This window comes from Furipterus horrens, unplaced genomic scaffold (assembly GCF_987537825.1).
Source record: "Furipterus horrens unplaced genomic scaffold, mFurHor1.1.pri manual_scaffold_17, whole genome shotgun sequence".
Lineage (NCBI taxonomy): Eukaryota > Metazoa > Chordata > Mammalia > Chiroptera > Furipteridae > Furipterus > Furipterus horrens.
The window spans coordinates 46,997,435-47,007,442 of NW_028327187.1; positions in this window are offsets into that span (position 1 = coordinate 46,997,435).

Sequence of the window (10,008 nt, forward strand, 5' to 3'; positions counted from 1 at the left end):
TCGATGACGGCGGTTTTCCTGGCATCATTGATCCATGGAAGGTCTGCAGTAAGTCCGGGACACATGGTCCTGATGTTCCAGCTAGCGAGGTGAAGAGCTGGAGGCTTCTTTCTTGTTTTTTGCTTGGAATTGCCTGGTGCGAGTGTTTTGTGGCCCACTTTTCGAGAGACGCCTCTCTGATCCCCTCGCACCCAGTGGGGCAGGCGAGCCATGGCGAGACGGCACCTAATTGGGTGGGGGCTGCCCAGCTTGAGGCGGGCGGTAGCTGTCCAGTGAGGTGCGATGACCTCTCCCACCATCAGAGGAGACCCCTGGCGCTCGTTTCCTTCGCCAATCGGATGAGCTTATAACCGGTATCTTTCTCCTCCCGTGTTGAGTCGACATCTTGCGATGACGCTGGAGTGTCCTCTCCAGTGAAGCTACAAAGCCTGGGCAGGGTGATATGGAAGGCCAGCTGTTGCCCATGCAGCAGACCCCCCCTCTCTTCGCAGCTGAATGATCCAAGGGGAAAGACAGAGTCAATACAGCTTGGCTTCAGGTGCGCCGCAGGAGTTGCCGGTGTTGACTACAACGTCAAACCGCCTTAGGGACTCCGGCTCCGGATTTTCTGTCGGGGTTTGCTCCCTTAGCCTTTCCCCTGAAGAGGTATGCTGCAAGGCAGCGGAGGTTTTTTGGAATCAGAGTTCTCCTTCTCAGACATAGAGATAGTAAAATAAAATAAATAAAAAATAAAAAAATACATTATACAAGAGCTATAATAGAAATTCATACAGAGTATATATCTATATTATAACAAAGTTGATTAATTTCCCCTTAGAGTTGGATGGATAGGATACAACATTTTAGTTATAAAGGTTTGGAGGGAGGAAAAATCTGTTTCAATCCCTTGTTATGTACTTAAACTAGAATAATGTATGGGCTAATCCCTAGTGAATTTGCCAATTTGCAAATAGTAGCCATCTACCCCACTGCTGGCTGAAATTCTTTCCTTGTGATCTTGCCCTTCAGAGACCATTCAGCTTCAATGAGGACTACCCTTAATGTCAGAGAATTTCCAGAGCAATATAGTCCATACACACCCTGTGAGTTGCACAAGTAAAGTAGCTATGTGGCAAACCACTATACTCCTGTATGCTATTATCAAAATGTTCTACATTCCTCAATAAACAACATAAGTCTTCCCTCCATGATTCTAATGTTAAATCTTATGAGCAAAGCAGCCCTTTTATGTGCAGGTTTTATGCCCCTGAAATAAAACCATCTTGGCTGCTGACCTCTCACTACAGGTTAGTCCTGATCAAGAGAATGGTGAACTGTTATGAAATTTAAGATGATTTACTAGAGACCACTTAATTCTGGGGATCTTTGGTTCATTTCTGAAGGCTCTAGAAGAGAATATCTTTTGTTGTCTTTTCCAGCTTCTAGGGTCTGCCCACTTCTCTTGGATCATCATGCCCTTGAATCCTGAAACCCTGCAATGGTATCACTCTAATCTCTGCTTCTGTCATCACACCCCCTTCTTCTGCCTTTGATCTTCTGGTTCTCTCTTATAAAGACCTATGTATTATATTAGCCTAACCCAAACCAGGTAATCTAGGATAATCTCCCCATCTCAAGATTCTTACTATAGTCACATGTGCAAAGCCCCTTTTGCCATGTAAGGTGATGTGTTACAGATTCCAGACATTAGGATCTTTGGCTGGGATGAGGGATTCTTCTGCTTTGTTCTTTTATCCACCTTATGGTCTTGATTTATAATATGAGATTTGTCTCTGGTGTTTTCATTGACTCCTAGTATTGACTCTGGTTTGAGTCAAGACCTAGTGGATTTCTCCACCATTTGGTTATTCTGAAAGGATAATATATATAGGGGTGTACCTTGAAGAGCAAGGAGCAGGTACTGTATCATGGACAGGGGAAGGAAAGGACATTTAATACTCACAATAAACTTGTGACATAAATACTATCATCCCTATATTTTAAATGAAGAAAGTGAGGATCTTAGAGGTTATATCACTTATTTAGATCACACAGGTAGGAATTGGCAAACCACAGTCAAGAGAATAGTGCTGTGACACTAAATTCTGTGAAGTGATTCATCAAAATTGGGCAAAAGCAAACTGCTAGGTGAGATGCTAGGTTTATTCAAACCATTCTCTTTCCTTCCCTGGCACTTGAGCCAACTTTGCAGTATAAATTTTTTCAGACTTTCTCTCCTCTCTTCATCTATTTCCCACCTCACTTCCAAAGAAATAGCTTTCTCCATTGTCAAAAGCATTTGGTATAGCCTAGGATACAGGACTCTATATGAGTACTTGTAAGAAGCTATTTCTACAAGCATTAACAGCTCTAAAATGGATCATTTTCTCAGCCTTACTTGTGAGTAGACTCTTGGGAACTGAGATTTCCCATTATGCTCATGACAATAGTTCCCAGATTTAAACAACCAAAGACAGAGTGGGAGAAAGCAAGTCAATCTCACCTCAGGAATGGCTCCTTTCTTGATGCATCAATAAAGCCAGTCTGTTGACCTTTTGGAAGGGTGCCAGGCCCAACTTTTCAGTGAGACTTTGGCTAGACCTTATGAAATTCTGAACTGGCTTATCATTTTTATTGGATAGAACTATTATTTATACTTTTGTTTAAGTCAAAATAACTAAAAAAATATTGCCCAATTTTTTTCAGAAGAAATGTTCTAGAGCTCTGGAACTCAATTTCTCAACAGGCTGTGTGGTCAAACCCTACCTTCACAGAAGATACATTCAGGCACACAGTCTGTGTCTAACACGAACAATAGTACTAACAGTAAAGATAATTACAAGGGTTTCTTTGGGCCAAAGCCAAAGGAACATAGCTGTTATGAATCACCAAGGCATTCTGGGAACTCAGCATAGGCATCTTTGAACTTCAGGCCTAGATACTGAAGTCTACTCTATTTTATTGAGTAGGCTGAAGGCTCAAGCTGGACTCACATTTGGGTTGTAGTCATGTCACTTGCTGCCAAGGAAACTGCAATCTGGTCTAGAATAGCTATTTGTAATTTGTCCTTGATAGAGTCCACTAATATAAGTTGGTTGTGGAGAGCAAGCGGTAGGTATTAAAGAAGCCAAAACTGAAATATCTATTCATTTGAGTTTGATACCATCCTGGTCAAATGATTCTATGAGCAGACCTCGATAATATTTCTCAGTTTTGCTACCAGTAACAACTTGGGAGTAGAAAAATGCGAGGAAAGATAACTGAATCAAGAAAACAGGCAAGTCTGAATCATAAGCTCCAAGAACAGAAGCCCTGAACACATCACATGAAAGAAACCAAGCATACCCTCCCACTTGATAAATACTAGCCAAACATCAAGGCCAGGCTGAATATAAACAGTCACACCAGAATCATAAAGCTCTTCTCTGTACTCTTCCCTTTTGCCTTATTAAGTATAAAACAATCATAATTAAATTGTTTGAGAGTGATAAATCAAGCCACGCTTTATAGTGAGGGAAATAATGTTGACTCCACTTGTGTGAAGTAGAGATTTACAATTATATTTTCTGAAGTACAAAAAGGAACCTGTCACCCTGACATCTCTCCAGCCACTCATTTTCTGTGGTAAAAGCAGAAGAAAAAACAAAAAAGGAGTATAGGTGGGTGGGTGTAATTCAAGGATGACTTTTGGCTTGCAGTCCTTTGCCCTAAATGCAGCCTATGTGGAAATCACAAACCTTGGCAAAATGACCACTAGTTCTGGAGCTGACAACTATGAATATATCACTTCTGTATTTAGACTAAAATGCTAGGGGCTCGCAGTCCCCAGAGCATATGGTGTTAATGACCATGCTACTGCAGTGTAAGGCCCCAGGAAATTCAATAATTTTACATAATCCCCTGTTTGGTTTTCAGAATTACTGGTTTTCTTTTCCATGTCTATGTTATACTTGTGCAGAGCTAATAACCTAACAGAAAGAACTACAAAATAAGAGTATATAAGGTGACACTTTGCCCTTAAGTTCCAAAAGATAAAGAGTGAACTGGGTAACAAGCCAACCACTTACTATATTTTTTTCATAAAGTTTTTATTTTTGTTTTTAAGGCAAATAAGTATCATGTCATCTTATCAAATATGGCAGGGTATTATTGGTACTTGTTGAATGTCTACTCTGTGACAGGGCACTATGCTGGCTGCTTTACCTATAGTACAACACTTAACCCTCAATGCATATTTGTGAGGAGGGTATTTTTATCAATGTCAGACTGGGCAAGTACAACACTACAGCTCAGAAAGATTAGTTGAATTGCCCAATATCACATAGCAAGTAAGTTTTATCTGACATCAAAGTCATATCAATGGATCATTGACTGTTGAGAAAAAATCTTCTAATAAATAAAATCACAATTCTAGAATGACACTAGAAAGATTTAGAAAGTCCAACAATATTCTTTTTGCCACTACTCATTCAATAACAGATAGCTGATTCTTAATGAGGCATCTAAGAGTTTAGTCATGCTCAGATTGAGAGTAGAAGTTCTCCTAATGCCTCAAGAGCTAAAACAGGGCTTGTCTCCAAAGTTGGTTGAGTCTAGGCCAGAACAATGTATTTCAGCATCTTCTGAGCTCTCACCAGCATCAAACAGTCACAGCCAAGAAGATGAGTTTAATTCAGTTATAACCACAGGATAACCAAGCTAACCAAATTGAAGGAGATATTGGCTATTTTCTTGAGTTTCCTTTATCTCACAAGCTCAACTACATCCACTGTGAACTTTCTGCGAGGTCACACTGTTGGCAGATGCATGGTTGATGGGCGACTGAGATGACCAATTAGGAGCAGGAGTGAAGCCTGTTCTCCCTTTTATGCCCACTAAGATACACTAATGTTCTTCTGAGGCCAAAAGGGGGATTAAATCCTACTTCAAAGTTACTACTTTTTTGTCCCAAAAAATCTGAGGACTTTAAAAGGATTAGCTGACCATCCTTCCTACTGCTTTATGAATAGTGGTAACAGTGGCTGTTATTACATCCGTATCTTGAGGAAGATGGCAGAGGAGTGAGGGGAGGCTGCGCTTTCTTGATCCAGAGACCGGTTTGTAGTTTGGACTAATTGCAGACAGAATATCTCAGTTAACATCTGTATACTGGCAGGAGTTGAGCCTTGGCACTGCTGGATCAGAGAAGACTATCCAGGAGCAAGCTGTTTGGTGAGAATCACGGAGGAGAAAGGGACAAGATGAGATTTCTGACTGGGTTGGCTTCCTGAGCTGTGGCTGGAAGTATGCAAAGACTTTTTACAGACCTCAGGTTTCCCCAGAGAGGAATCAGGAGGAGAGTGGGGCTCTGCCCACTGGCAGAGCCAGGAGTGGGCCAGGTTGCATCTGGCACTGAGAGGCAAGAAACAGCGTACTACTGTGTATGTATGAATGTGTTTTTCATTTTTCTTTTTCTCTTTTGTTTTTCACGGAGATGGGGGGAGAGGTTAGGGGTGGGACTAGGTTCTTGAGGAGCGCAGGTGCAGAAGCACACTCACCCACTCTCCAAACCTCCCCCTGGGTCACGCAAGTGCACACAGGGAGGCACCCCCCTCTGTTGTGCCCAGGTGCTCCTCGGGCCCACTGCAGAAGGCACAAAATCAATGCTCCAGCCACCAGGCACAGACAACCACCTCCACTGTGCTCAGGTGCCCGCAACCCCACCCCAACGAGCGCAAAATCAACTTGCTGGGTGCTCCGGCCACCTTGCGCATGCACCTCTAGCCGTCCCCAATAGCCGCCAAACCAATGCGCCGGCAACTTGCCCAGGTGCTACTCGGGCACGCTCCAGCAGGTGCAAGAACAGCAGGCCGGACACAGCTCACACATGCCCACCTCTGCTGCACACAGGTGCCTGGGGCCCAGCTGCAGCGGGTGAAAATCCAACTCCCCAGGTGCGGCTCAGCAGGCGTGAGGCTAGTGCACCGGCCACCACGAGCAAACACCACCGGCCCACCCCAATAGGCTCCAAACAAATGCACTGGCCACCCTGCATGGGTGTCACCTGGGCATGACCCACTGGGCGCGAGGGTGGTGCACCTAATACTGCATGCAGGCGCACACTGCCACCGCACCCAGGCACCTCTGGCCTACCCCAATATATGCCAAACTAACGCGCCAGCTGCCGCGCCCAGGTGCCCACTGCCGCCACACACAGTTGCCCGTGGCCCTGCCCCAATGGACACAAAACCAACTCATCAGCACACGGCCCCAGGAGTCACCTGGATCTGACCCAATGGGTGTGAAGCCAACACGCCACCCACTCCAATAGGCCCACAACAAACCTGCCCACCAGAAAGTAGAGGCCTCTTCCTCCACAAGAACAGGAGAGCAACCAGTCTGCCTTAGATCCACCCACCTCAGTGCGCAACAGGTCAACCTGCCCCTGGCCTTCACAAAAGAATGCACTTACCTCTGATTTAGGACAAAGATCAGTGAAATGAACTAGAGGCACTTTGTAATAAGTTTCCAGTGCTGGCTCTTAAGAAAGAGCTGGTAGAGCAGTGGACTAGGTTCCAGTACAGAAGCATCCTAAGTGCTACAGGATAAATCACTTAAGCAGACTGCTCCACTCCAAGTGGTGTCAGCTGGAAACAGCAGCTCAACAACTGTATACAAGAAGTTCACACCATAAAGGCAGAAAATAAAAGCAGATCAACCTAAGAAGCAGAAACAAGACCAGTGCCCAAAATGGGGAGGTGGAATAACACCCCACCATAAAGAAAAAGCACTCCACCAAAAAGAAAGGAGGAGTTCCCAGAAGAAGAGATAGACGACATAGAAGCAAGCAAGCTACCAAACATGGAATTCAAAACAATAGTAATGAGGAAGCTCAATGAACTCAACAAACTCAAAGAAAACTATAATGAACTCCAGGGGAACTATAAAGAGCTACAGGGAAACTATAAGGAACTTACTGAGAACTACACCAGTGTCGCAGGAACTCAGATCTCTGGGTAGGGGCATGTTTACATGCTCCTCCATCCGACTGTCCTGTGGCTCAGGAGATAAGCTGGCCTTGTCTCCGCCTGCAGCTTTAGGCTGTACAGACCACTGAGTCATGGAATCCTGAGAACAAAGAAGTCTGTTAAGTACTCCATCTGCCTCCTTGTAAATAAAGTCTTAATTGGAGCTGGCTGTGAGGACTAGCCAGTCTGTTTTGTATCCTTGATAGGTGTTATCTAAGCCATGAGTTACCCTAGCTGTATTTTACACGTTAATGATACATGGTAAGAATTCTTTCACTATAGGCTGTAGAGCTCTTCGCGCCCCCCATCTATTTTTGTAACTTTTGAAATCCTAATAAAAGGACTTGGGGTCTCATGCTTGCTGCTGACTTGCCAGAGCGTGCAGCGGCCCCCTGATTGTCTCCATTCTGCTTGCTGGAATTACTCGCGTGTCCGGGATCACAATTAAATCTATACACCAGCATAAAAAAGGACATAAAAACTATCAAGAAGAACCAGAAAGAGGAGAAACAAGATGGCGGAGGAGTAAGTGGAAGCTACACTAACTTCCTCCTAGAACTACTCTGGATTTACAATGTAATTTTGGAGAAATCATCTGGAATAACCAACCGAACACCAGCTGGAGAGAAGTCTTATAACCACGGAGAGACAGAAAAGGCCGCTACATCACAACATGACTGGTAGGGAATGCGGAGACGCGGAAGGGCTGGCAGGCGTCACACGGGTAGCAGCTGAAGGGACTGAGAAACAGCTCAGCAGCCGGGGATTCCCCCTGAGAAGGGCAGGGTCTAAACCCCCAGCTGAGCTTCCCAGCCTACAGCAACAGAGTGGAAAGTAAAATAGTATCCAGCTGAGAAAAGCAAAAAGCCACAGGGTTTCTTGCTAGCCAGAGAGAAACAGCTGGAGAAAAAGAGCTCTTAAGCGGATCACATATGAAAATATTCTGCCCCCACTTACCCTGGGCACAAGCAGAGGGAAGACAGAGAGAACTGGAAATGCTTGGGGAGAGTTTGGTGTGGTGGCTTTGAGGGGAGAGCTGGGAAAGTGGCCAGCCGGGTCCCAGTGCTGACTCATCATCCCCACACTGCAGGCAGACCATTCCCAGCCAAGTGGCATCAGCCTGAGGGGAAGCAAAGGCCCTGCCTACAGGAATTAAGCTGCCACACCCACGGTCCTTAAGCCTGACAGCTAATCACAGATTGAATAGCTTAACAACTAAAGAAGCCAGACAAAGGCAGTAGATCCCTGGAAGTCTTCAACAGGCTGCCTAGGCCCAGACTGGTACAGGATCTGATGCCACCAGGGGCAAATCCAGGAAGTGCAGATCATTCTAAGAAGCACCAACAAAACAATAAGTGTCACAAAAATGGGGAGACAGAGAAACATCCCCCCATCAAAAGGAAAGGCAGAGTCCCCAGAAAGAGTGATAAATGAAATAGAGGGGAGCCAACTATCAGATATGGAATTGAAAGCATGGATTATGGAGAAGCTCAATGAGCTCAGCGGAAACTACAAAGAACTCCAGAAAAGCTACAGTGAACTCCAGAAGAACTATAAGGAACTTACTGAGAATTAGACCAGCATCAAAAAGGACATGGAAGCTATCAATAAGAGCCAGGAGGAAATGAAGAATACGATCTCTGAATTGAAGAACACAGTAGAAGGAATTAAAAACAGGCTAGAGGAAGCAGAAGATCGGATCAGCGAGCTGGGGGACAATGTAGACAAAAACTCACAGACAGTGCAACAAAATGAAAAAAAGACTGAACAAGACTGAAGAGGATCTAAGACAGCTGCAGGACAACATGAAATGTAATAATATCCGTATAATAGGAATTCCAGAAGGAGAAGAAGAAGAGTAAGGAATAGAAAACCTCTTTGAAAAACTAATGACAGAAAACTTCCCTCACATGAGGAGAGAAAGAATCATGCAAGTCCAGGAAGCACAGAGGGTCCCAAAGATGATGAACTCCAACAGGCCCACTTCAAGACACATCATAATTAAAATGCCAACATTCAAAGACAAAGAGAGAGTCCTAAAAGCAGCAAGAGAGAAACAACTAATAACATACAAGGGAGCTCCAATAAGGCTATCATCAGATTTCTCACCAGAAACACTACAAGCCAGAAGGGAATGGCAAAAAATATTCCAAGCAATGAAAAACAAAGGCCTACAACCAAGAATACTCTGCCCAGCAAGGCTCTCATTAAAATGGAAGGTGAAATAAAGAATTTCCAAGACAAAAGAAGGCTAAAAGAATACATCTCCACCAAACCAGCATTGCAAGAGACGCTAAAGGGTCTGCTTTAAGAAAATGAAGAAACAGAGAGAGACAGAGAGGAACACGAGTACAAAGGGGGAAAATGACAATGAATAAGTACTGAAAGAAAGAAGGAACCTCTACCATTTGCAACAACATGATTGGAACTAGAGAGAATTATGCTTAGCGAAATAAGCCAGGCAACAAAAGAAAATTACCTTATGCTATCACCGGTTACAGGAAACTAATGAACAACACAAACAAATGAGCAAAATTGAACCAGAGGTATGTAAACAAGGAATAAACTAACAGTAACAAAGTGGGAGATGGGAGGGAGAGAAGGGGTAAGAAGGGGAAGGGTCTAGTCAAAGAACATGTATAAATGACCCATGGACATGGACAACTGGGTGGAGACTGAATGTGGAAGAAGGGGGGGCAGGGTGCAGTGAAGCAAGAGGGGGAAAAAAGTGAGACAACTGTAATGGAAAAACAAACAAACAGAAAATTTTTTAGTGGGGGGGGAAATAAAAATATAAAGAATAGAAATGTAAGTTCAGTGAATATTAGAAGGACAAGGATTTTCCTTCACACTGTATATTTTTCTCCCTATCTGATCCCTCCAGAATTTGGCATTCCAAACAAGTAAGTAATGACATAAGTTTCTTTACATAAAACTAATAAGACCAGTTGTTAATAGAGGGTATTTTTTGTTTTTGTTTTTTAATTAAGACTTTGAATGGAATGTCATGCCTAAAGGAGAC